Below are 26,601 nucleotides of genomic sequence, written 5' to 3'. Positions count from 1 at the left end.
CTCCAATCTTCCCAAATTCTGATAGAGGGCCATGAGACTTAGACCTGAGTGCAAAAATGGAGGCTCTAGCCCCTTCCAGAGCTGAGATATCGAAACTCAAAAATTCGGCCCGAAAAAAAAACCGACAGTGGTACCCCTTACGTTTTTTTTTTTTGGGCGGAAAATTAAGTTTCTCCAATATTCCCAAATTCTGGTAGAGGGCCATGAGACTTAGACCTGAGTGCAAAAATGGAGGCTCTAGCCCCTTCCAGAGCTGAGATATCGAAACTCAAAAATTCGGCCCGAAAAAAAAAACGACAGTGGTACCCCTTACGTTTTTTTTTTTGGGCGAAAAATTACGTTTCTCCAATCTTACCAAATTCTGATAGAGGGCCATGAGACTTAGACCTGAGTGTAAAAATGGAGGCTCTAGCCCCTTCCAGAGCTGAGATATCGAAACTCAAAAATTCGGCCCGAAAAAAAAAACGACAGTGGTACCCCTTAAGTTTTTTTTTTTGGGCGAAAAATTAAGTTTCTCCAATCTTCCCAAATTCTGATAGAGGGCCATGAGACTTGTACCTGAGTGCAAAAATGGAGGCTCTAGCCCCTTCCAGAGCTGAGATATCGAAACTCAAAAATTCGGCCCGAAAAAAAAACGACAGTGGTACCCCTTACGTTTTTTTTTTGGGCGAAAAATTAAGTTTCTCCAATCTTCCCAAATTCTGATAGAGGGCCATGAGACTTAGACCTGAGTGCAAAAATGGAGGCTCTAGCCCCTTCCAGAGCTGAGATATCGAAACTCAAAAATTCGGCCCGAAAAAAAAAACGACAGTGGTACCCCTTACGTTTTTTTTTTGGGCGAAAAATTAAGTTTCTCCAATCTTCCCAAATTCTGATAGAGGGCCATGAGACTTGTACCTGAGTGCAAAAATGGAGGCTCTAGCCCCTTCCAGAGCTGAGATATCGAAACTCAAAAATTCGGCCCGAAAAAAAAACGACAGTGGTACCCCTTACGTTTTTTTTTTGGGCGAAAAATTAAGTTTCTCCAATCTTCCCAAATTCTGATAGAGGGCCATGAGACTTAGACCTGAGTGCAAAAATGGAGGCTCTAGCCCCTTCCAGAGCTGAGATATCGAAACTCAAAAATTCGGCCCGAAAAAAAAAACGACAGTGGTACCCCTTACGTTTTTTTTTTGGGCGAAAAATTAAGTTTCTCCAATCTTCCCAAATTCTGATAGAGGGCCATGAGACTTAGACCTGAGTGCAAAAATGGAGGCTCTAGCCCCTTCCAGAGCTGAGATATCGAAACTCAAAAAATCGGCCCGAAAAAAAAAACGACAGTGGTACCCCTTACGTTTTTTTTTTTGGGCGGAAAATTAAGTTTCTCCAATATTCCCAAATTCTGGTAGAGGGCCATGAGACTTAGACCTGAGTGCAAAAATGGAGGCTCTAGCCCCTTCCAGAGCTGAGATATCGAAACTCAAAAATTCGGCCCGAAAAAAAAACGACAGTGGTACCCCTTACGTTTTTTTTTTTGGGCGAAAAATTAAGTTTATCCAATCTTCCCAAAACTCTGGATTCTGATAGAGGGCCATGAGACTTGTACCTGAGTGCAAAAATGGAGGCTCTAGCCCCTTCCAGAGCTGAGATATCGAAACTCAAAAATTCGGCCCGAAAAAAAAACGACAGTGGTACCCCTTACGTTTTTTTTTTTTGGGCGAAAAATTAAGTTTCTCCAATCTTCCCAAAACTCTGGATTCTGATAGAGGGCCATGAGACTTGTACCTGAGCGCAAAAATGGAGGCTCTAGCCCCTTCCAGAGCTGAGATATCGAAACTCAAAAATTCGGCCCGAAAAAAAATTGACAGTGGTACCCCTTACGTTTTTTTTTTTGGGCGAAAAATTCAGTTTCTCCAATCTTCCCAAATTCTGATAGAGGGCCATGAGACTTAGACCTGAGTGCAAAAATGGAGGCTCTAGCCCCTTCCAGAGCTGAGATATCGAAACTCAAAAATTCGGCCCGAAAAAAAAAACGACAGTGGTACCCCTTACGTTTTTTTTTTTTGGGCGGAAAATTAAGTTTCTCCAATATTCCCAAATTCTGGTAGAGGGCCATGAGACTTAGACCTGAGTGCAAAAATTGAGGCTCTAGCCCCTTCCAGAGCTGAGATATCGAAACTCAAAAATTCGGCCCGAAAAAAAAAACGACAGTGGTACCCCTTACGTTTTTTTTGGGGGCGAAAAATTAAGTTTCTCCAATCTTACCAAATTCTGATAGAGGGCCATGAAATTTAGACCTGAGTGCAAAAATGGAGGCTCTAGCCCCTTCCAGAGCTGAGATATCGAAACTCAAAAATTCGGCCCGAAAAAAAAAAACGACAGTGGTACCCCTTAAGTTTTTTTTTTTGGGCGAAAAATTAAGTTTCTCCAATCTTCCCAAATTCTGATAGAGGGCCATGAGACTTAGACCTGAGTGCAAAAATGGAGGCTCTAGCCCCTTCCAGAGCTGAGATATCGAAACTCAAAAATTCGGCCCGAAAAAAAAACGACAGTGGTACCCCTTACGTTTTTTTTTTGGGCGAAAAATTAAGTTTCTCCAATCTTCCCAAATTCTGATAGAGGGACATGAGACTTAGACCTGAGTGCAAAAATGGAGGCTCTAGCCCCTTCCAGAGCTGAGATATCGAAACTCAAAAATTCGGCCCGAAAAAAAAAACGACAGTGGTACCCCTTACGTTTTTTTTTTGGGCGAAAAATTAAGTTTCTCCAATCTTCCCAAATTCTGATAGAGGGCCATGAGACTTAGACCTGAGTGCAAAAATGGAGGCTCTAGCCCCTTCCAGAGCTGAGATATCGAAACTCAAAAATTCGGCCCGAAAAAAAAACGACAGTGGTACCCCTTACGTTTTTTTTGGGGGGGCGAAAAATTAAGTTTCTCCAATCTTCCCAAATTCTGATAGAGGGCCATGAGACTTAGACCTGAGTGCAAAAATGGAGGCTCTAGCCCCTTCCAGAGCTGAGATATCGAAACTCAAAAATTCGGCCCGAAAAAAAAACGACAGTGGTACCCCTTACGTTTTTTTTTTTGGGGCGAAAAATTAAGTTTCTCCAATCTTCCAGAATTCTGGTAGAGGGCCATGAGACTTAGACCTGAGTGCAAAAATGGAGGCTCTAGCCCCTTCCAGAGCTGAGATATCGAAACTCAAAAATTCGGCCCGAAAAAAAAAAACGACAGTGGTACCCCTTACGTTTTTTTTTTGGGCGAAAAATTAAGTTTCTCCAATCTTCCCAAATTCTGATAGAGGGCCATGAGACTTAGACCTGAGTGCAAAAATGGAGGCTCTAGCCCCTTCCAGAGCTGAGATATCGAAACTCAAAAATTCGGCCCGAAAAAAAAAACGACAGTGGTACCCCTTACGTTTTTTTTTTTGGGCGAAAAATTAAGTTTCTCCAATCTTCCCAAATTCTGATAGAGGGCCATGAGACTTAGACCTGAGTGCAAAAATGGAGGCTCTAGCCCCTTCCAGAGCTGAGATATCGAAACTCAAAAATTCGGCCCGAAAAAAAAAACGACAGTGGTACCCCTTACGTTTTTTTTTTTGGGCGGAAAATTAAGTTTCTCCAATATTCCCAAATTCTGGTAGAGGGCCATGAGACTTAGACCTGAGTGCAAAAATGGAGGCTCTAGCCCCTTCCAGAGCTGAGATATCGAAACTCAAAAATTCGGCCCGAAAAAAAAACGACAGTGGTACCCCTTACGTTTTTTTTTTTTGGGCGAAAAATTAAGTTTCTCCAATCTTCCCAAAACTCTGGATTCTGATAGAGGGCCATGAGACTTGTACCTGAGTGCAAAAATGGAGGCTCTAGCCCCTTCCAGAGCTGAGATATCGAAACTCAAAAATTCGGCCCGAAAAAAAAAAACGACAGTGGTACCCCTTACGTTTTTTTTTTGGGCGAAAAATTAAGTTTCTCCAATCTTCCCAAATTCTGATAGAGGGCCATGAGACTTAGACCTGAGTGCAAAAATGGAGGCTCTAGCCCCTTCCAGAGCTGAGATATCGAAACTCAAAAATTCGGCCCGAAAAAAAAAACGACAGTGGTACCCCTTACGTTTTTTTTGGGGGGGCGAAAAATTAAGTTTCTCCAATCTTCCCAAAACTCTGGATTCTGATAGAGGGCCATGAGACTTGTACCTGAGCGCAAAAATGGAGGCTCTAGCCCCTTCCAGAGCTGAGATATCGAAACTCAAAAATTCGGCCCGAAAAAAAAAACGAGAGTGGTACCCCTTAAGTTTTTTTTTTTGGGCGAAAAATTAAGTTTCTCCAATCTTCCCAAATTCTGATAGAGGGACATGAGACTTAGACCTGAGTGCAAAAATGGAGGCTCTAGCCCCTTCCAGAGCTGAGATATCGAAACTCAAAAATTCGGCCCGAAAAAAAAACGACAGTGGTACCCCTTACGTTTTTTTTTGGGCGAAAAATTAAGTTTCTCCAATCTTCCCAAATTCTGATAGAGGGACATGAGACTTAGACCTGAGTGCAAAAATGGAGGCTCTAGCCCCTTCCAGAGCTGAGATATCGAAACTCAAAAATTCGGCCCGAAAAAAAAAACGACAGTGGTACCCCTTACGTTTTTTTTGGGGGGGCGAAAAATTAAGTTTCTCCAATCTTCCCAAATTCTGATAGAGGGCCATGAGACTTAGACCTGAGTGCAAAAATGGAGGCTCTAGCCCCTTCCAGAGCTGAGATATCGAAACTCAAAAATTCGGCCCGAAAAAAAAACGACAGTGGTACCCCTTACGTTTTTTTTGGGGGGGCGAAAAATTAAGTTTCTCCAATCTTCCCAAATTCTGATAGAGGGCCATGAGACTTAGACCTGAGTGCAAAAATGGAGGCTCTAGCCCCTTCCAGAGCTGAGATATCGAAACTCAAAAATTCGGCCCGAAAAAAAAACGACAGTGGTACCCCTTACGGTTTTTTTTTTGGGGCGAAAAATTAAGTTTCTCCAATCTTCCAGAATTCTGGTAGAGGGCCATGAGACTTAGACCTGAGTGCAAAAATGGAGGCTCTAGCCCCTTCCAGAGCTGAGATATCGAAACTCAAAAATTCGGCCCGAAAAAAAAAAACGACAGTGGTACCCCTTACGTTTTTTTTTTGGGCGAAAAATTAAGTTTCTCCAATCTTCCCAAATTCTGATAGAGGGCCATGAGACTTAGACCTGAGTGCAAAAATGGAGGCTCTAGCCCCTTCCAGAGCTGAGATATCGAAACTCAAAAATTCGGCCCGAAAAAAAAAACGACAGTGGTACCCCTTACGTTTTTTTTTTTGGGCGAAAAATTAAGTTTCTCCAATCTTCCCAAATTCTGATAGAGGGCCATGAGACTTAGACCTGAGTGCAAAAATGGAGGCTCTAGCCCCTTCCAGAGCTGAGATATCGAAACTCAAAAATTCGGCCCGAAAAAAAAAACGACAGTGGTACCCCTTACGTTTTTTTTTTTGGGCGGAAAATTAAGTTTCTCCAATATTCCCAAATTCTGGTAGAGGGCCATGAGACTTAGACCTGAGTGCAAAAATGGAGGCTCTAGCCCCTTCCAGAGCTGAGATATCGAAACTCAAAAATTCGGCCCGAAAAAAAAACGACAGTGGTACCCCTTACGTTTTTTTTTTTTGGGCGAAAAATTAAGTTTCTCCAATCTTCCCAAAACTCTGGATTCTGATAGAGGGCCATGAGACTTGTACCTGAGTGCAAAAATGGAGGCTCTAGCCCCTTCCAGAGCTGAGATATCGAAACTCAAAAATTCGGCCCGAAAAAAAAAACGACAGTGGTACCCCTTACGTTTTTTTTTTGGGCGAAAAATTAAGTTTCTCCAATCTTCCCAAATTCTGATAGAGGGCCATGAGACTTAGACCTGAGTGCAAAAATGGAGGCTCTAGCCCCTTCCAGAGCTGAGATATCGAAACTCAAAAATTCGGCCCGAAAAAAAAAACGACAGTGGTACCCCTTACGTTTTTTTTGGGGGGGCGAAAAATTAAGTTTCTCCAATCTTCCCAAAACTCTGGATTCTGATAGAGGGCCATGAGACTTGTACCTGAGCGCAAAAATGGAGGCTCTAGCCCCTTCCAGAGCTGAGATATCGAAACTCAAAAATTCGGCCCGAAAAAAAAAACGAGAGTGGTACCCCTTAAGTTTTTTTTTTTGGGCGAAAAATTAAGTTTCTCCAATCTTCCCAAATTCTGATAGAGGGACATGAGACTTAGACCTGAGTGCAAAAATGGAGGCTCTAGCCCCTTCCAGAGCTGAGATATCGAAACTCAAAAATTCGGCCCGAAAAAAAAACGACAGTGGTACCCCTTACGTTTTTTTTTGGGCGAAAAATTAAGTTTCTCCAATCTTCCCAAATTCTGATAGAGGGACATGAGACTTAGACCTGAGTGCAAAAATGGAGGCTCTAGCCCCTTCCAGAGCTGAGATATCGAAACTCAAAAATTCGGCCCGAAAAAAAAAACGACAGTGGTACCCCTTACGTTTTTTTTTTTGGGCGGAAAATTAAGTTTCTCCAATATTCCCAAATTCTGGTAGAGGGCCATGAGACTTAGACCTGAGTGCAAAAATGGAGGCTCTAGCCCCTTCCAGAGCTGAGATATCGAAACTCAAAAATTCGGCCCGAAAAAAAAACGACAGTGGTACCCCTTACGTTTTTTTTTTTTGGGCGAAAAATTAAGTTTCTCCAATCTTCCCAAAACTCTGGATTCTGATAGAGGGCCATGAGACTTGTACCTGAGTGCAAAAATGGAGGCTCTAGCCCCTTCCAGAGCTGAGATATCGAAACTCAAAAATTCGGCCCGAAAAAAAAAACGACAGTGGTACCCCTTACGTTTTTTTTTTGGGCGAAAAATTAAGTTTCTCCAATCTTCCCAAATTCTGATAGAGGGCCATGAGACTTAGACCTGAGTGCAAAAATGGAGGCTCTAGCCCCTTCCAGAGCTGAGATATCGAAACTCAAAAATTCGGCCCGAAAAAAAAAACGACAGTGGTACCCCTTACGTTTTTTTTGGGGGGGCGAAAAATTAAGTTTCTCCAATCTTCCCAAAACTCTGGATTCTGATAGAGGGCCATGAGACTTGTACCTGAGCGCAAAAATGGAGGCTCTAGCCCCTTCCAGAGCTGAGATATCGAAACTCAAAAATTCGGCCCGAAAAAAAAAACGAGAGTGGTACCCCTTAAGTTTTTTTTTTGGGCGAAAAATTAAGTTTCTCCAATCTTCCCAAATTCTGATAGAGGGACATGAGACTTAGACCTGAGTGCAAAAATGGAGGCTCTAGCCCCTTCCAGAGCTGAGATATCGAAACTCAAAAATTCGGCCCGAAAAAAAAACGACAGTGGTACCCCTTACGTTTTTTTTTGGGCGAAAAATTAAGTTTCTCCAATCTTCCCAAATTCTGATAGAGGGACATGAGACTTAGACCTGAGTGCAAAAATGGAGGCTCTAGCCCCTTCCAGAGCTGAGATATCGAAACTCAAAAATTCGGCCCGAAAAAAAAAAACGACAGTGGTACCCCTTACGTTTTTTTTGGGGGGGCGAAAAATTAAGTTTCTCCAATCTTCCCAAATTCTGATAGAGGGCCATGAGACTTAGACCTGAGTGCAAAAATGGAGGCTCTAGCCCCTTCCAGAGCTGAGATATCGAAACTCAAAAATTCGGCCCGAAAAAAAAAACGACAGTGGTACCCCTTACGTTTTTTTTTTTTGGGCGGAAAATTAAGTTTCTCCAATCTTCCCAAATTCTGATAGAGGGCCATGAGACTTAGACCTGAGTGCAAAAATGGAGGCTCTAGCCCCTTCCAGAGCTGAGATATCGAAACTCAAAAATTCGGCCCGAAAAAAAAACGACAGTGGTACCCCTTACGTTTTTTTTTTGGGCGAAAAATTAAGTTTCTCCAATCTTCCAGAATTCTGGTAGAGGGCCATGAGACTTAGACCTGAGTGCAAAAATGGAGGCTCTAGCCCCTTCCAGAGCTGAGATATCGAAACTCAAAAATTCGGCCCGAAAAAAAAAAACGACAGTGGTACCCCTTACGTTTTTTTTTTGGGCGAAAAATTAAGTTTCTCCAATCTTCCCAAATTCTGATAGAGGGCCATGAGACTTAGACCTGAGTGCAAAAATGGAGGCTCTAGCCCCTTCCAGAGCTGAGATATCGAAACTCAAAAATTCGGCCCGAAAAAAAAAACGACAGTGGTACCCCTTACGTTTTTTTTTTGGGGCGAAAAATTAAGTTTCTCCAATCTTCCCAAATTCTGATAGAGGGCCATGAGACTTAGACCTGAGTGCAAAAATGGAGGCTCTAGCCCCTTCCAGAGCTGAGATATCGAAACTCAAAAATTCGGCCCGAAAAAAAAAACGACAGTGGTACCCCTTACGTTTTTTTTTTTGGGGCGAAAAATTAAGTTTCTCCAATCTTCCAGAATTCTGGTAGAGGGCCATGAGACTTAGACCTGAGTGCAAAAATGGAGGCTCTAGCCCCTTCCAGAGCTGAGATATCGAAACTCAAAAATTCGGCCCGAAAAAAAAAAACGACAGTGGTACCCCTTACGTTTTTTTTTTGGGCGAAAAATTAAGTTTCTCCAATCTTCCCAAATTCTGATAGAGGGCCATGAGACTTAGACCTGAGTGCAAAAATGGAGGCTCTAGCCCCTTCCAGAGCTGAGATATCGAAACTCAAAAATTCGGCCCGAAAAAAAAAACGACAGTGGTACCCCTTACGTTTTTTTTTTTTGGGCGAAAAATTAAGTTTCTCCAATCTTCCCAAATTCTGATAGAGGGCCATGAGACTTAGACCTGAGTGCAAAAATGGAGGCTCTAGCCCCTTCCAGAGCTGAGATATCGAAACTCAAAAATTCGGCCCGAAAAAAAAAACGACAGTGGTACCCCTTACGTTTTTTTTTTTGGGCGGAAAATTAAGTTTCTCCAATATTCCCAAATTCTGGTAGAGGGCCATGAGACTTAGACCTGAGTGCAAAAATGGAGGCTCTAGCCCCTTCCAGAGCTGAGATATCGAAACTCAAAAATTCGGCCCGAAAAAAAAACGACAGTGGTACCCCTTACGTTTTTTTTTTTTGGGCGAAAAATTAAGTTTCTCCAATCTTCCCAAAACTCTGGATTCTGATAGAGGGCCATGAGACTTGTACCTGAGTGCAAAAATGGAGGCTCTAGCCCCTTCCAGAGCTGAGATATCGAAACTCAAAAATTCGGCCCGAAAAAAAAACGACAGTGGTACCCCTTACGTTTTTTTTTTTTGGGCGAAAAATTAAGTTTCTCCAATCTTCCCAAAACTCTGGATTCTGATAGAGGGCCATGAGACTTGTACCTGAGCGCAAAAATGGAGGCTCTAGCCCCTTCCAGAGCTGAGATATCGAAACTCAAAAATTCGGCCCGAAAAAAAAAACGACAGTGGTACCCCTTAAGTTTTTTTTTTTGGGCGAAAAATTAAGTTTCTCCAATCTTTCCAAATTCTGATAGAGGGCCATGAGACTTAGACCTGAGTGCAAAAATGGAGGCTCTAGCCCCTTCCAGAGCTGAGATATCGAAACTCAAAAATTCGGCCCGAAAAAAAAAAACGACAGTGGTACCCCTTACGTTTTTTTTTTGGGCGAAAAATTAAGTTTCTCCAATCTTCCCAAATTCTGATAGAGGGACATGAGACTTAGACCTGAGTGCAAAAATGGAGGCTCTAGCCCCTTCCAGAGCTGAGATATCGAAACTCAAAAATTCGGTCGAAAAAAAAAACGACAGTGGTACCCCTTACGTTTTTTTTTTGGGCGAAAAATTAAGTTTCTCCAATCTTCCCAAATTCTGATAGAGGGCCATGAGACTTAGACCTGAGTGCAAAAATGGAGGCTCTAGCCCCTTCCAGAGCTGAGATATCGAAACTCAAAAATTCGGCCCGAAAAAAAAACGACAGTGGTACCCCTTACGTTTTTTTTTGGGGGGCGAAAAATTAAGTTTCTCCAATCTTCCCAAATTCTGATAGAGGGCCATGAGACTTAGACCTGAGTGCAAAAATGGAGGCTCTAGCCCCTTCCAGAGCTGAGATATCGAAACTCAAAAATTCGGCCCGAAAAAAAAAACGACAGTGGTAGCCCTTACGTTTTTTTTTTTTGGGCGGAAAATTAAGTTTCTCCAATATTCCCAAATTCTGGTAGAGGGCCATGAGACTTAGACCTGAGTGCAAAAATGGAGGCTCTAGCCCCTTCCAGAGCTGAGATATCGAAACTCAAAAATTCGGCCCGAAAAAAAAAACGACAGTGGTACCCCTTACGTTTTTTTTTTGGGCGAAAAATTAAGTTTCTCCAATCTTACCAAATTCTGATAGAGGGCCATGAGACTTAGACCTGAGTGCAAAAATGGAGGCTCTAGCCCCTTCCAGAGCTGAGATATCGAAACTCAAAAATTCGGCCCGAAAAAAAAAACGACAGTGGTACCCCTTAAGTTTTTTTTTTGGGCGAAAAATTAAGTTTCTCCAATCTTCCCAAATTCTGATAGAGGGCCACGAGACTTGTACCTGAGTGCAAAAATGGAGGCTCTAGCCCCTTCCAGAGCTGAGATATCGAAACTCAAAAATTCGGCCCGAAAAAAAAACGACAGTGGTACCCCTTACTTTTTTTTTTTTTGGGCGAAAAATTAAGTTTCTCCAATCTTCCCAAATTCTGATAGAGGGACATGAGACTTAGACCTGAGTGCAAAAATGGAGGCTCTAGCCCCTTCCAGAGCTGAGATATCGAAACTCAAAAATTCGGCCCGAAAAAAAAACGACAGTGGTACCCCTTACGTTTTTTTTGGGGGGGGCGAAAAATTAAGTTTCTCCAATCTTCCCAAATTCTGATAGAGGGCCATGAGACTTAGACCTGAGTGCAAATATGGAGGCTCTAGCCCCTTCCAGAGCTGAGATATCGAAACTCAAAAATTCGGCCCGAAAAAAAAAACGACAGTGGTACCCCTGACGTTTTTTTTTTTGGGCGAAAAATTAAGTTTCTCCAATCTTCCCAAATTCTGATAGAGGGCCATGAGACTTGTACCTGAGTGCAAAAATGGAGGCTCTAGCCCCTTCCAGAGCTGAGATATCGAAACTCAAAAATTCGGCCCGAAAAAAAAAACGACAGTGGTACCCCTTACGTTTTTTTTTTTGGGCGAAAAATTAAGTTTCTCCAATCTTCCCAAATTCTGATAGAGGGCCATGAGACTTGTACCTGAGTGCAAAAATGGAGGCTCTAGCCCCTTCCAGAGCTGAGATATCGAAACTCAAAAATTCGGCCCGAAAAAAAAACGACAGTGGTACCCCTTACGTTTTTTTTTTGGGCGAAAAATTAAGTTTCTCCAATCTTCCCAAATTCTGATAGAGGGACATGAGACTTAGACCTGAGTGCAAAAATGGAGGCTCTAGCCCCTTCCAGAGCTGAGATATCGAAACTCAAAAATTCGGCCCGAAAAAAAACGACAGTGGTACCCCTTACGTTTTTTTTTTTGGGCGAAAAATTAAGTTTCTCCAATCTTCCCAAAACTCTGGATTCTGATAGAGGGCCATGGGACTTGTACCTGAGTGCAAAAATGGAGGCTCTAGCCCCTTCCAGAGCTGAGATATCGAAACTCAAAAATTCGGCCCGAAAAAAAAACGACAGTGGTACCCCTTACGTTTTTTTTTTGGGCGAAAAATTAAGTTTCTCCAATCTTCCCAAATTCTGATAGAGGGACATGAGACTTAGACCTGAGTGCAAAAATGGAGGCTCTAGCCCCTTCCAGAGCTGAGATATCGAAACTCAAAAATTCGGCCCGAAAAAAAAACGACAGTGGTACCCCTTACGTTTTTTTTTTGGGCGAAAAATTAAGTTTCTCCAATCTTCCCAAATTCTGATAGAGGGACATGAGACTTAGACCTGAGTGCAAAAATGGAGGCTCTAGCCCCTTCCAGAGCTGAGATATCGAAACTCAAAAATTCGGCCCGAAAAAAAAAACGACAGTGGTACCCCTTACGTTTTTTTTTTTTGGGCGAAAAATTAAGTTTCTCCAATCTTCCCAAATTCTGATAGAGGGCCATGAGACTTAGACCTGAGTGCAAAAATGGAGGCTCTAGCCCCTTCCAGAGCTGAGATATCGAAACTCAAAAATTCGGCCCGAAAAAAAAAACGACAGTGGTACCCCTTACGTTTTTTTTTTTGGGCGGAAAATTAAGTTTCTCCAATATTCCCAAATTCTGGTAGAGGGCCATGAGACTTAGACCTGAGTGCAAAAATGGAGGCTCTAGCCCCTTCCAGAGCTGAGATATCGAAACTCAAAAATTCGGCCCGAAAAAAAAACGACAGTGGTACCCCTTACGTTTTTTTTTTTTGGGCGAAAAATTAAGTTTCTCCAATCTTCCCAAAACTCTGGATTCTGATAGAGGGCCATGAGACTTGTACCTGAGTGCAAAAATGGAGGCTCTAGCCCCTTCCAGAGCTGAGATATCGAAACTCAAAAATTCGGCCCGAAAAAAAAACGACAGTGGTACCCCTTACGTTTTTTTTTTTTGGGCGAAAAATTAAGTTTCTCCAATCTTCCCAAAACTCTGGATTCTGATAGAGGGCCATGAGACTTGTACCTGAGCGCAAAAATGGAGGCTCTAGCCCCTTCCAGAGCTGAGATATCGAAACTCAAAAATTCGGCCCGAAAAAAAAAACGACAGTGGTACCCCTTAAGTTTTTTTTTTTGGGCGAAAAATTAAGTTTCTCCAATCTTCCCAAATTCTGATAGAGGGCCATGAGACTTAGACCTGAGTGCAAAAATGGAGGCTCTAGCCCCTTCCAGAGCTGAGATATCGAAACTCAAAAATTCGGCCCGAAAAAAAAAAACGACAGTGGTACCCCTTACGTTTTTTTTTTGGGCGAAAAATTAAGTTTCTCCAATCTTCCCAAATTCTGATAGAGGGACATGAGACTTAGACCTGAGTGCAAAAATGGAGGCTCTAGCCCCTTCCAGAGCTGAGATATCGAAACTCAAAAATTCGGCCCGAAAAAAAAAACGACAGTGGTACCCCTTACGTTTTTTTTTTGGGCGAAAAATTAAGTTTCTCCAATCTTCCCAAATTCTGATAGAGGGCCATGAGACTTAGACCTGAGTGCAAAAATGGAGGCTCTAGCCCCTTCCAGAGCTGAGATATCGAAACTCAAAAATTCGGCCCGAAAAAAAAACGACAGTGGTACCCCTTACGTTTTTTTTTGGGGGGCGAAAAATTAAGTTTCTCCAATCTTCCCAAATTCTGATAGAGGGCCATGAGACTTAGACCTGAGTGCAAAAATGGAGGCTCTAGCCCCTTCCAGAGCTGAGATATCGAAACTCAAAAATTCGGCCCGAAAAAAAAAACGACAGTGGTAGCCCTTACGTTTTTTTTTTTTGGGCGGAAAATTAAGTTTCTCCAATATTCCCAAATTCTGGTAGAGGGCCATGAGACTTAGACCTGAGTGCAAAAATGGAGGCTCTAGCCCCTTCCAGAGCTGAGATATCGAAACTCAAAAATTCGGCCCGAAAAAAAAAACGACAGTGGTACCCCTTACGTTTTTTTTTTGGGCGAAAAATTAAGTTTCTCCAATCTTACCAAATTCTGATAGAGGGCCATGAGACTTAGACCTGAGTGCAAAAATGGAGGCTCTAGCCCCTTCCAGAGCTGAGATATCGAAACTCAAAAATTCGGCCCGAAAAAAAAAACGACAGTGGTACCCCTTAAGTTTTTTTTTTGGGCGAAAAATTAAGTTTCTCCAATCTTCCCAAATTCTGATAGAGGGCCACGAGACTTGTACCTGAGTGCAAAAATGGAGGCTCTAGCCCCTTCCAGAGCTGAGATATCGAAACTCAAAAATTCGGCCCGAAAAAAAAACGACAGTGGTACCCCTTACTTTTTTTTTTTTTGGGCGAAAAATTAAGTTTCTCCAATCTTCCCAAATTCTGATAGAGGGACATGAGACTTAGACCTGAGTGCAAAAATGGAGGCTCTAGCCCCTTCCAGAGCTGAGATATCGAAACTCAAAAATTCGGCCCGAAAAAAAAACGACAGTGGTACCCCTTACGTTTTTTTTGGGGGGGCGAAAAATTAAGTTTCTCCAATCTTCCCAAATTCTGATAGAGGGCCATGAGACTTAGACCTGAGTGCAAATATGGAGGCTCTAGCCCCTTCCAGAGCTGAGATATCGAAACTCAAAAATTCGGCCCGAAAAAAAAAACGACAGTGGTACCCCTTACGTTTTTTTTTTTGGGCGAAAAATTAAGTTTCTCCAATCTTCCCAAATTCTGATAGAGGGCCATGAGACTTGTACCTGAGTGCAAAAATGGAGGCTCTAGCCCCTTCCAGAGCTGAGATATCGAAACTCAAAAATTCGGCCCGAAAAAAAAAACGACAGTGGTACCCCTTACGTTTTTTTTTTTGGGCGAAAAATTAAGTTTCTCCAATCTTCCCAAATTCTGATAGAGGGCCATGAGACTTGTACCTGAGTGCAAAAATGGAGGCTCTAGCCCCTTCCAGAGCTGAGATATCGAAACTCAAAAATTCGGCCCGAAAAAAAAACGACAGTGGTACCCCTTACGTTTTTTTTTTGGGCGAAAAATTAAGTTTCTCCAATCTTCCCAAATTCTGATAGAGGGACATGAGACTTAGACCTGAGTGCAAAAATGGAGGCTCTAGCCCCTTCCAGAGCTGAGATATCGAAACTCAAAAATTCGGCCCGAAAAAAAACGACAGTGGTACCCCTTACGTTTTTTTTTTTGGGCGAAAAATTAAGTTTCTCCAATCTTCCCAAAACTCTGGATTCTGATAGAGGGCCATGGGACTTGTACCTGAGTGCAAAAATGGAGGCTCTAGCCCCTTCCAGAGCTGAGATATCGAAACTCAAAAATTCGGCCCGAAAAAAAAACGACAGTGGTACCCCTTACGTTTTTTTTTTGGGCGAAAAATTAAGTTTCTCCAATCTTCCCAAATTCTGATAGAGGGACATGAGACTTAGACCTGAGTGCAAAAATGGAGGCTCTAGCCCCTTCCAGAGCTGAGATATCGAAACTCAAAAATTCGGCCCGAAAAAAAAACGACAGTGGTACCCCTTACGTTTTTTTTTTGGGCGAAAAATTAAGTTTCTCCAATCTTCCCAAATTCTGATAGAGGGACATGAGACTTAGACCTGAGTGCAAAAATGGAGGCTCTAGCCCCTTCCAGAGCTGAGATATCGAAACTCAAAAATTCGGCCCGAAAAAAAAAACGACAGTGGTACCCCTTACGTTTTTTTTTTTGGGCGAAAAATTAAGTTTCTCCAATCTTCCCAAATTCTGATAGAGGGCCATGAGACTTAGACCTGAGTGCAAATATGGAGGCTCTAGCCCCTTCCAGAGCTGAGATATCGAAACTCAAAAATTCGGCCCGAAAAAAAAACGACAGTGGTACCCCTTACGTTTTTTTTTGGGGGGCGAAAAATTAAGTTTCTCCAATCTTCCCAAATTCTGATAGAGGGCCATGAGACTTAGACCTGAGTGCAAAAATGGAGGCTCTAGCCCCTTCCAGAGCTGAGATATCGAAACTCAAAAATTCGGCCCGAAAAAAAAAACGACAGTGGTACCCCTTACGTTTTTTTTTTTTGGGCGGAAAATTAAGTTTCTCCAATATTCCCAAATTCTGGTAGAGGGCCATGAGACTTAGACCTGAGTGCAAAAATGGAGGCTCTAGCCCCTTCCAGAGCTGAGATATCGAAACTCAAAAATTCGGCCCGAAAAAAAAAACGACAGTGGTACCCCTTACGTTTTTTTTTTGGGCGAAAAATTAAGTTTCTCCAATCTTACCAAATTCTGATAGAGGGCCATGAGACTTAGACCTGAGTGCAAAAATGGAGGCTCTAGCCCCTTCCAGAGCTGAGATATCGAAACTCAAAAATTCGGCCCGAAAAAAAAAACGACAGTGGTACCCCTTAAGTTTTTTTTTTGGGCGAAAAATTAAGTTTCTCCAATCTTCCCAAATTCTGATAGAGGGCCACGAGACTTGTACCTGAGTGCAAAAATGGAGGCTCTAGCCCCTTCCAGAGCTGAGATATCGAAACTCAAAAATTCGGCCCGAAAAAAAAACGACAGTGGTACCCCTTACGTTTTTTTTTTTGGGCGAAAAATTAAGTTTCTCCAATCTTCCCAAATTCTGATAGAGGGACATGAGACTTAGACCTGAGTGCAAAAATGGAGGCTCTAGCCCCTTCCAGAGCTGAGATATCGAAACTCAAAAATTCGGCCCGAAAAAAAAAACGACAGTGGTACCCCTTACGTTTTTTTTTTTTGGGCGGAAAATTAAGTTTCTCCAATATTCCCAAATTCTGGTAGAGGGCCATGAGACTTAGACCTGAGTGCAAAAATGGAGGCTCTAGCCCCTTCCAGAGCTGAGATATCGAAACTCAAAAATTCGGCCCGAAAAAAAAAACGACAGTGGTACCCCTTACGTTTTTTTTTTGGGCGAAAAATTAAGTTTCTCCAATCTTACCAAATTCTGATAGAGGGCCATGAGACTTAGACCTGAGTGCAAAAATGGAGGCTCTAGCCCCTTCCAGAGCTGAGATATCGAAACTCAAAAATTCGGCCCGAAAAAAAAAACGACAGTGGTACCCCTTAAGTTTTTTTTTTGGGCGAAAAATTAAGTTTCTCCAATCTTCCCAAATTCTGATAGAGGGCCACGAGACTTGTACCTGAGTGCAAAAATGGAGGCTCTAGCCCCTTCCAGAGCTGAGATATCGAAACTCAAAAATTCGGCCCGAAAAAAAAACGACAGTGGTACCCCTTACGTTTTTTTTTTTGGGCGAAAAATTAAGTTTCTCCAATCTTCCCAAATTCTGATAGAGGGACATGAGACTTAGACCTGAGTGCAAAAATGGAGGCTCTAGCCCCTTCCAGAGCTGAGATATCGAAACTCAAAAATTCGGCCCGAAAAAAAAAACGACAGTGGTACCCCTTACGTTTTTTTTGGGGGCGAAAAATTAAGTTTCTCCAATCTTACCAAATTCTGATAGAGGGCCATGAAATTTAGACCTGAGTGCAAAAATGGAGGCTCTAGCCCCTTCCAGAGCTGAGATATCGAAACTCAAAAATTCGGCCCGAAAAAAAAAACGACAGTGGTACCCCTTAAGTTTTTTTTTTGGGGCGAAAAATTAAGTTTCTCCAATCTTCCCAAATTCTGATAGAGGGCCATGAGACTTAGACCTGAGTGCAAAAATGGAGGCTCTAGCCCCTTCCAGAGCTGAGATATCGAAACTCAAAAATTCGGCCCGAAAAAAAAACGACAGTGGTACCCCTTACGTTTTTTTTTTGGGCGAAAAATTAAGTTTCTCCAATCTTCCCAAATTCTGATAGAGGGACATGAGACTTAGACCTGAGTGCAAAAATGGAGGCTCTAGCCCCTTCCAGAGCTGAGATATCGAAACTCAAAAATTCGGCCCGAAAAAAAAAACGACAGTGGTACCCCTTACGTTTTTTTTTTGGGCGAAAAATTAAGTTTCTCCAATCTTCCCAAATTCTGATAGAGGGCCATGAGACTTAGACCTGAGTGCAAAAATGGAGGCTCTAGCCCCTTCCAGAGCTGAGATATCGAAACTCAAAAATTCGGCCCGAAAAAAAAACGACAGTGGTACCCCTTACGTTTTTTTTGGGGGGGCGAAAAATTAAGTTTCTCCAATCTTCCCAAATTCTGATAGAGGGCCATGAGACTTAGACCTGAGTGCAAAAATGGAGGCTCTAGCCCCTTCCAGAGCTGAGATATCGAAACTCAAAAATTCGGCCCGAAAAAAAAACGACAGTGGTACCCCTTACGTTTTTTTTTTGGGGCGAAAAATTAAGTTTCTCCAATCTTCCAGAATTCTGGTAGAGGGCCATGAGACTTAGACCTGAGTGCAAAAATGGAGGCTCTAGCCCCTTCCAGAGCTGAGATATCGAAACTCAAAAATTCGGCCCGAAAAAAAAAAAACGACAGTGGTACCCCTTACGTTTTTTTTTTGGGCGAAAAATTAAGTTTCTCCAATCTTCCCAAATTCTGATAGAGGGCCATGAGACTTAGACCTGAGTGCAAAAATGGAGGCTCTAGCCCCTTCCAGAGCTGAGATATCGAAACTCAAAAATTCGGCCCGAAAAAAAAAACGACAGTGGTACCCCTTACGTTTTTTTTTTTGGGCGAAAAATTAAGTTTCTCCAATCTTCCCAAATTCTGATAGAGGGCCATGAGACTTAGACCTGAGTGCAAAAATGGAGGCTCTAGCCCCTTCCAGAGCTGAGATATCGAAACTCAAAAATTCGGCCCGAAAAAAAAAACGACAGTGGTACCCCTTACGTTTTTTTTTTTGGGCGGAAAATTAAGTTTCTCCAATCTTCCCAAATTCTGGTAGAGGGCCATGAGACTTAGACCTGAGTGCAAAAATGGAGGCTCTAGCCCCTTCCAGAGCTGAGATATCGAAACTCAAAAATTCGGCCCGAAAAAAAAAACGACAGTGGTACCCCTTACGTTTTTTTTTTGGGCGAAAAATTAAGTTTCTCCAATCTTACCAAATTCTGATAGAGGGCCATGAGACTTAGACCTGAGTGCAAAAATGGAGGCTCTAGCCCCTTCCAGAGCTGAGATATCGAAACTCAAAAATTCGGCCCGAAAAAAAAAACGACAGTGGTACCCCTTAAGTTTTTTTTTTGGGCGAAAAATTAAGTTTCTCCAATCTTCCCAAATTCTGATAGAGGGCCACGAGACTTGTACCTGAGTGCAAAAATGGAGGCTCTAGCCCCTTCCAGAGCTGAGATATCGAAACTCAAAAATTCGGCCCGAAAAAAAAACGACAGTGGTACCCCTTACGTTTTTTTTTTTGGGCGAAAAATTAAGTTTCTCCAATCTTCCCAAATTCTGATACAGGGACATGAGACTTAGACCTGAGTGCAAAAATGGAGGCTCTAGCCCCTTCCAGAGCTGAGATATCGAAACTCAAAAATTCGGCCCGAAAAAAAAACGACAGTGGTACCCCTTACGTTTTTTTTGGGGGGGCGAAAAATTAAGTTTCTCCAATCTTCCCAAATTCTGATAGAGGGCCATGAGACTTAGACCTGAGTGCAAATATGGAGGCTCTAGCCCCTTCCAGAGCTGAGATATCGAAACTCAAAAATTCGGCCCGAAAAAAAAAACGACAGTGGTACCCCTTACGTTTTTTTTTTGGGCGAAAAATTAAGTTTCTCCAATCTTCCCAAATTCTGATAGAGGGCCATGAGACTTGTACCTGAGTGCAAAAATGGAGGCTCTAGCCCCTTCCAGAGCTGAGATATCGAAACTCAAAAATTCGGCCCGAAAAAAAAACGACAGTGGTACCCCTTACGTTTTTTTTTTGGGCGAAAAATTAAGTTTCTCCAATCTTCCCGAATTCTGATAGAGGGACATGAGACTTAGACCTGAGTGCAAAAATGGAGGCTCTAGCCCCTTCCAGAGCTGAGATATCGAAACTCAAAAATTCGGCCCGAAAAAAAACGACAGTGGTACCCCTTACGTTTTTTTTTTTGGGCGAAAAATTAAGTTTCTCCAATCTTCCCAAAACTCTGGATTCTGATAGAGGGCCATGGGACTTGTACCTGAGTGCAAAAATGGAGGCTCTAGCCCCTTCCAGAGCTGAGATATCGAAACTCAAAAATTCGGCCCGAAAAAAAAACGACAGTGGTACCCCTTACGTTTTTTTTTTGGGCGAAAAATTAAGTTTCTCCAATCTTCCCAAATTCTGATAGAGGGACATGAGACTTAGACCTGAGTGCAAAAATGGAGGCTCTAGCCCCTTCCAGAGCTGAGATATCGAAACTCAAAAATTCGGCCCGAAAAAAAAACGACAGTGGTACCCCTTACGTTTTTTTTTTGGGCGAAAAATTAAGTTTCTCCAATCTTCCCAAATTCTGATAGAGGGACATGAGACTTAGACCTGAGTGCAAAAATGGAGGCTCTAGCCCCTTCCAGAGCTGAGATATCGAAACTCAAAAATTCGGCCCGAAAAAAAAAACGACAGTGGTACCCCTTACGTTTTTTTTTTGGGCGAAAAATTAAGTTTCTCCAATCTTCCCAAATTCTGATAGAGGGCCATGAGACTTAGACCTGAGTGCAAAAATGGAGGCTCTAGCCCCTTCCAGAGCTGAGATATCGAAACTCAAAAATTCGGCCCGAAAAAAAAACGACAGTGGTACCCCTTACGTTTTTTTTTGGGGGGCGAAAAATTAAGTTTCTCCAATCTTCCCAAATTCTGATAGAGGGCCATGAGACTTAGACCTGAGTGCAAAAATGGAGGCTCTAGCCCCTTCCAGAGCTGAGATATCGAAACTCAAAAATTCGGCCCGAAAAAAAAAACGACAGTGGTACCCCTTACGTTTTTTTTTTTTGGGCGGAAAATTAAGTTTCTCCAATATTCCCAAATTCTGGTAGAGGGCCATGAGACTTAGACCTGAGTGCAAAAATGGAGGCTCTAGCCCCTTCCAGAGCTGAGATATCGAAACTCAAAAATTCGGCCCGAAAAAAAAAACGACAGTGGTACCCCTTACGTTTTTTTTTGGGCGAAAAATTAAGTTTCTCCAATCTTACCAAATTCTGATAGAGGGCCATGAGACTTAGACCTGAGTGCAAAAATGGAGGCTCTAGCCCCTTCCAGAGCTGAGATATCGAAACTCAAAAATTCGGCCCGAAAAAAAAAACGACAGTGGTACCCCTTACGTTTTTTTTTTGGGCGAAAAATTAAGTTTCTCCAATCTTCCCAAATTCTGATAGAGGGCCATGAGACTTAGACCTGAGTGCAAAAATGGAGGCTCTAGCCCCTTCCAGAGCTGAGATATCGAAACTCAAAAATTCGGCCCGAAAAAAAAACGACAGTGGTACCCCTTACGTTTTTTTTGGGGGGGCGAAAAATTAAGTTTCTCCAATCTTCCCAAAACTCTGGATTCTGATAGAGGGCCATGAGACTTGTACCTGAGCGCAAAATGGAGGCTCTAGCCCCTTCCAGAGCTGATATATCGAAACTCAAAAATTCGGCCCGAAAAAAAAAACGACAGTGGTACCCCTTAAGTTTTTTTTTTTGGGCGAAAAATTAAGTTTCTCCAATCTTCCCAAATTCTGATAGAGGGACATGAGACTTAGACCTGAGTGCAAAAATGGAGGCTCTAGCCCCTTCCAGAGCTGAGATATCGAAACTCAAAAATTCGGCCCGAAAAAAAAAACGACAGTGGTACCCCTTACGTTTTTTTTTTGGGCGAAAAATTAAGTTTCTCCAATCTTCCCAAATTCTGATAGAGGGACATGAGACTTAGACCTGAGTGCAAAAATGGAGGCTCTAGCCCCTTCCAGAGCTGAGATATCGAAACTCAAAAATTCGGCCCGAAAAAAAAAACGACAGTGGTACCCCTTACGTTTTTTTTTTGGGCGAAAAATTAAGTTTCTCCAATCTTCCCAAATTCTGATAGAGGGCCATGAGACTTAGACCTGAGTGCAAAAATGGAGGCTCTAGCCCCTTCCAGAGCTGAGATATCGAAACTCAAAAATTCGGCCCGAAAAAAAAAACGACAGTGGTACCCCTTACGTTTTTTTTGGGGGGGCGAAAAATTAAGTTTCTCCAATCTTCCTAAATTCTGATAGAGGGCCATGAGACTTAGACCTGAGTGCAAAAATGGAGGCTCTAGCCCCTTCCAGAGCTGAGATATCGAAACTCAAAAATTCGGCCCGAAAAAAAAAACGACAGTGGTACCCCTTACGTTTTTTTTTTTTGGGCGGAAAATTAAGTTTCTCCAATCTTCCCAAATTCTGATAGAGGGCCATGAGACTTAGACCTGAGTGCAAAAATGGAGGCTCTAGCCCCTTCCAGAGCTGAGATATCGAAACTCAAAAATTCGGCCCGAAAAAAAAACGACAGTGGTACCCCTTACGTTTTTTTTTTTGGGCGAAAAATTAAGTTTCTCCAATCTTCCCAAATTCTGATAGAGGGACATGAGACTTAGACCTGAGTGCAAAAATGGAGGCTCTAGCCCCTTCCAGAGCTGAGATATCGAAACTCAAAAATACGGTCCGAAAAAAAAAACGACAGTGGTACCCCTTACGTTTTTTTTTTGGGCGAAAAATTAAGTTTCTCCAATCTTCCCAAATTCTGATAGAGGGCCATGAGACTTAGACCTGAGTGCAAAAATGGAGGCTCTAGCCCCTTCCAGAGCTGAGATATCGAAACTCAAAAATTCGGCCCGAAAAAAAAACGACAGTGGTACCCCTTACGTTTTTTTTGGGGGGGCGAAAAATTAAGTTTCTCCAATCTTCCCAAATTCTGATAGAGGGCCATGAGACTTAGACCTGAGTGCAAAAATGGAGGCTCTAGCCCCTTCCAGAGCTGAGATATCGAAACTCAAAAATTCGGCCCGAAAAAAAAACGACAGTGGTACCCCTTACGTTTTTTTTTTTGGGGCGAAAAATTAAGTTTCTCCAATCTTCCAGAATTCTGGTAGAGGGCCATGAGACTTAGACCTGAGTGCAAAAATGGAGGCTCTAGCCCCTTCCAGAGCTGAGATATCGAAACTCAAAAATTCGGCCCGAAAAAAAAAAACGACAGTGGTACCCCTTACGTTTTTTTTTTGGGCGAAAAATTAAGTTTCTCCAATCTTCCCAAATTCTGATAGAGGGCCATGAGACTTAGACCTGAGTGCAAAAATGGAGGCTCTAGCCCCTTCCAGAGCTGAGATATCGAAACTCAAAAATTCGGCCCGAAAAAAAAAACGACAGTGGTACCCCTTACGTTTTTTTTTTTTGGGCGGAAAATTAAGTTTCTCCAATATTCCCAAATTCTGGTAGAGGGCCATGAGACTTAGACCTGAGTGCAAAAATGGAGGCTCTAGCCCCTTCCAGAGCTGAGATATCGAAACTCAAAAATTCGGCCCGAAAAAAAAAACGACAGTGGTACCCCTTACGTTTTTTTTTTGGGCGAAAAATTAAGTTTCTCCAATCTTACCAAATTCTGATAGAGGGCCATGAGACTTAGACCTGAGTGCAAAAATGGAGGCTCTAGCCCCTTCCAGAGCTGAGATATCGAAACTCAAAAATTCGGCCCGAAAAAAAAAACGACAGTGGTACCCCTTAAGTTTTTTTTTTGGGCGAAAAATTAAGTTTCTCCAATCTTCCCAAATTCTGATAGAGGGCCACGAGACTTGTACCTGAGTGCAACAATGGAGGCTCTAGCCCCTTCCAGAGCTGAGATATCGAAACTCAAAAATTCGGCCCGAAAAAAAAACGACAGTGGTACCCCTTACGTTTTTTTTGGGGGGGCGAAAAATTAAGTTTCTCCAATCTTCCCAAATTCTGATAGAGGGCCATGAGACTTGTACCTGAGTGCAAAAATGGAGGCTCTAGCCCCTTCCAGAGCTGAGATATCGAAACTCAAAAATTCGGCCCGAAAAAAAAAACGACAGTGGTACCCCTTACGTTTTTTTTTTGGGCGAAAAATTAAGTTTCTCCAATCTTCCCAAATTCTGATAGAGGGACATGAGACTTAGACCTGAGTGCAAAAATGGAGGCTCTAGCCCCTTCCAGAGCTGAGATATCGAAACTCAAAAATTCGGCCCGAAAAAAAACGACAGTTGTACCCCTTACGTTTTTTTTTTTGGGCGAAAAATTAAGTTTCTCCAATCTTCCCAAATTCTGATAGAGGGCCACGAGACTTGTACCTGAGTGCAACAATGGAGGCTCTAGCCCCTTCCAGAGCTGAGATATCGAAACTCAAAAATTCGGCCCGAAAAAAAAACGACAGTGGTACCCCTTACGTTTTTTTTGGGGGGGCGAAAAATTAAGTTTCTCCAATCTTCCCAAATTCTGATAGAGGGCCACGAGACTTGTACCTGAGTGCAACAATGGAGGCTCTAGCCCCTTCCAGAGCTGAGATATCGAAACTCAAAAATTCGGCCCGAAAAAAAAACGACAGTGGTACCCCTTACGTTTTTTTTGGGGGGGCGAAAAATTAAGTTTCTCCAATCTTCCCAAATTCTGATAGAGGGCCATGAGACTTGTACCTGAGTGCAAAAATGGAGGCTCTAGCCCCTTCCAGAGCTGAGATATCGAAACTCAAAAATTCGGCCCGAAAAAAAAAACGACAGTGGTACCCCTTACGTTTTTTTTTTGGGCGAAAAATTAAGTTTCTCCAATCTTCCCAAATTCTGATAGAGGGACATGAGACTTAGACCTGAGTGCAAAAATGGAGGCTCTAGCCCCTTCCAGAGCTGAGATATCGAAACTCAAAAATTCGGCCCGAAAAAAAACGACAGTGGTACCCCTTACGTTTTTTTTTTTGGGCGAAAAATTAAGTTTCTCCAATCTTCCCAAAACTCTGGATTTTGATAGAGGGCCATGGGACTTGTACCTGAGTGCAAAAATGGAGGCTCTAGCCCCTTCCAGAGCTGAGATATCGAAACTCAAAAATTCGGCCCGAAAAAAAAACGACAGTGGTACCCCTTACGTTTTTTTTTTGGGCGAAAAATTAAGTTTCTCCAATCTTCCCAAATTCTGATAGAGGGACATGAGACTTGTACCTGAGTGCAAAAATGGAGGCTCTAGCCCCTTCCAGAGCTGAGATATCGAAACTCAAAAATTCGGCCCGAAAAAAAAAACGACAGTGGTACCCCTTACGTTTTTTTTTTGGGCGAAAAATTAAGTTTCTCCAATCTTCCCAAATTCTGATAGAGGGACATGAGACTTAGACCTGAGTGCAAAAATGGAGGCTCTAGCCCCTTCCAGAGCTGAGATATCGAAACTCAAAAATTCGGCCCGAAAAAAAAAACGACAGTGGTACCCCTTACGTTTTTTTTGGGGGGGTGAAAAATTAAGTTTCTCCAATCTTCCCAAATTCTGATAGAGGGCCATGAGACTTGTACCTGAGTGCAAAAATTGAGGCTCTAGCCCCTTCCAGAGCTGAGATATCGAAACTCAAAAATTCGGCCCGAAAAAAAAACGACAGTGGTACCCCTTACGTTTTTTTTTTGGGCGAAAAATTAAGTTTCTCCAATCTTCCCAAATTCTGATAGAGGGACATGAGACTTAGACCTGAGTGCAAAAATGGAGGCTCTAGCCCCTTCCAGAGCTGAGATATCGAAACTCAAAAATTCGGCCCGAAAAAAAAACGACAGTGGTACCCCTTACGTTTTTTTTTTGGGCGAAAAATTAAGTTTCTCCAATCTTCCCAAATTCTGATAGAGGGACATGAGACTTAGACCTGAGTGCAAAAATGGAGGCTCTAGCCCCTTCCAGAGCTGAGATATCGAAACTCAAAAATTCGGCCCGAAAAAAAAAACGACAGTGGTACCCCTTACGTTTTTTTTTTGGGCGAAAAATTAAGTTTCTCCAATCTTACCAAATTCTGATAGAGGGCCATGAGACTTAGACCTGAGTGCAAAAATGGAGGCTCTAGCCCCTTCCAGAGCTGAGATATCGAAACTCAAAAATTCGGCCCGAAAAAAAAAACGACAGTGGTACCCCTTAAGTTTTTTTTTTGGGCGAAAAATTAAGTTTCTCCAATCTTCCCAAATTCTGATAGAGGGCCACGAGACTTGTACCTGAGTGCAAAAATGGAGGCTCTAGCCCCTTCCAGAGCTGAGATATCGAAACTCAAAAATTCGGCCCGAAAAAAAAACGACAGTGGTACCCCTTACTTTTTTTTTTTTTGGGCGAAAAATTAAGTTTCTCCAATCTTCCCAAATTCTGATAGAGGGACATGAGACTTAGACCTGAGTGCAAAAATGGAGGCTCTAGCCCCTTCCAGAGCTGAGATATCGAAACTCAAAAATTCGGCCCGAAAAAAAAACGACAGTGGTACCCCTTACGTTTTTTTTGGGGGGGCGAAAAATTAAGTTTCTCCAATCTTCCCAAATTCTGATAGAGGGCCATGAGACTTAGACCTGAGTGCAAATATGGAGGCTCTAGCCCCTTCCAGAGCTGAGATATCGAAACTCAAAAATTCGGCCCGAAAAAAAAAACGACAGTGGTACCCCTTACGTTTTTTTTTTTGGGCGAAAAATTAAGTTTCTCCAATCTTCCCAAATTCTGATAGAGGGCCATGAGACTTGTACCTGAGTGCAAAAATGGAGGCTCTAGCCCCTTCCAGAGCTGAGATATCGAAACTCAAAAATTCGGCCCGAAAAAAAAAACGACAGTGGTACCCCTTACGTTTTTTTTTTTGGGCGAAAAATTAAGTTTCTCCAATCTTCCCAAATTCTGATAGAGGGCCATGAGACTTGTACCTGAGTGCAAAAATGGAGGCTCTAGCCCCTTCCAGAGCTGAGATATCGAAACTCAAAAATTCGGCCCGAAAAAAAAACGACAGTGGTACCCCTTACGTTTTTTTTTTGGGCGAAAAATTAAGTTTCTCCAATCTTCCCAAATTCTGATAGAGGGACATGAGACTTAGACCTGAGTGCAAAAATGGAGGCTCTAGCCCCTTCCAGAGCTGAGATATCGAAACTCAAAAATTCGGCCCGAAAAAAAACGACAGTGGTACCCCTTACGTTTTTTTTTTTGGGCGAAAAATTAAGTTTCTCCAATCTTCCCAAAACTCTGGATTCTGATAGAGGGC

Source organism: Pimephales promelas, chromosome 23, assembly GCF_988280905.1.
Source record: "Pimephales promelas chromosome 23, fPimPro1.hap1.1, whole genome shotgun sequence".
NCBI lineage: Eukaryota > Metazoa > Chordata > Actinopteri > Cypriniformes > Leuciscidae > Pimephales > Pimephales promelas.
The sequence above is the reverse complement of the archived record's forward strand: the minus strand, read 5'-3'. Positions refer to the sequence as shown.